The sequence below is a fragment of the Gavialis gangeticus genome, unplaced genomic scaffold (genome assembly GCF_001723915.1).
Source record: "Gavialis gangeticus isolate Ggan-Ray unplaced genomic scaffold, GavGan_comp1, whole genome shotgun sequence".
NCBI classification, from domain to species: Eukaryota; Metazoa; Chordata; order Crocodylia; family Gavialidae; genus Gavialis; species Gavialis gangeticus.
In genome coordinates, this window is record NW_017729032.1 from 236,789,365 (window position 1) to 236,790,275 (window position 911).

Here is a 911-nt window from a genome sequence, read left to right on the forward strand (position 1 = left end):
TGGCCCCTTACCCTCTGTCCCCCCCCCACTTCTTTCCCCTGCAGACTTCCTGCTTCCTCTTACTGTCAGACCCTGCTTAGAGAATGTTCCCTCTATAAACACAATGTGGAAGTGAGCTGAACATGACAGTAAGTGGTGGAGAAAGGGACAAGAGGAGAGGGCAGAAGCTGCAGAAGGGGAGAGGAGACTGCTACGGGTCTGACTGCCTCAAGCACCAGTTTTGTATTTACTTATATATAGTACAAAGTGTGTATGATATTAGTCCAGAGCCAAAAGGGTCATGACTTAGCACATAGTTTACTGGGGTGGGCCCCAGCAGGGTCAACAGCATCAAGCTATAGTGACCCCACAGCCCAGCACTGGGCAGTGTTTATGTGTACTCTGGATACCCCCACGAAGGATCCACATGCCAATTAGTGCTCCACTCATGACTGGAATTGGGTGTTCTTGTCACAAGTCCTAGGATCCTCCAAAAATTTATATGCAGATGAGGCACAGAGCTGCCTGGTCCATCTCTACTCCATTGAGGGCAGGGCCACACTAATCACATTTGACAGGCTGAGAGAGGGGGTGACAGAGCCTCTCAGGTACACAGATATTTGGCAATGTCTGACAGACTTTAAAATTTGTGAGAGTGAAGAGCAATTGAAATGTGTTTGATGTAGTGGCTCATGACTTCAAAAAGAATTGGCACCAAGGGGGACTGAGCACAATAGATCCTATATCTTATTCCAATGGGATGCCTTAACCTAGATCTGGATAGATTTACATCAGTAGGTTACTGTGAGCCAAAATCAAAATGATGACCTGGTTTGGTTGGAAGGTTTAGAAGGGATCAGCAGTGGCTGTGACTGCAGCAGCACTGTTTGGAAGAGGTGCAGAGAAGGGAGACTAAGATGATCAGAGAAATG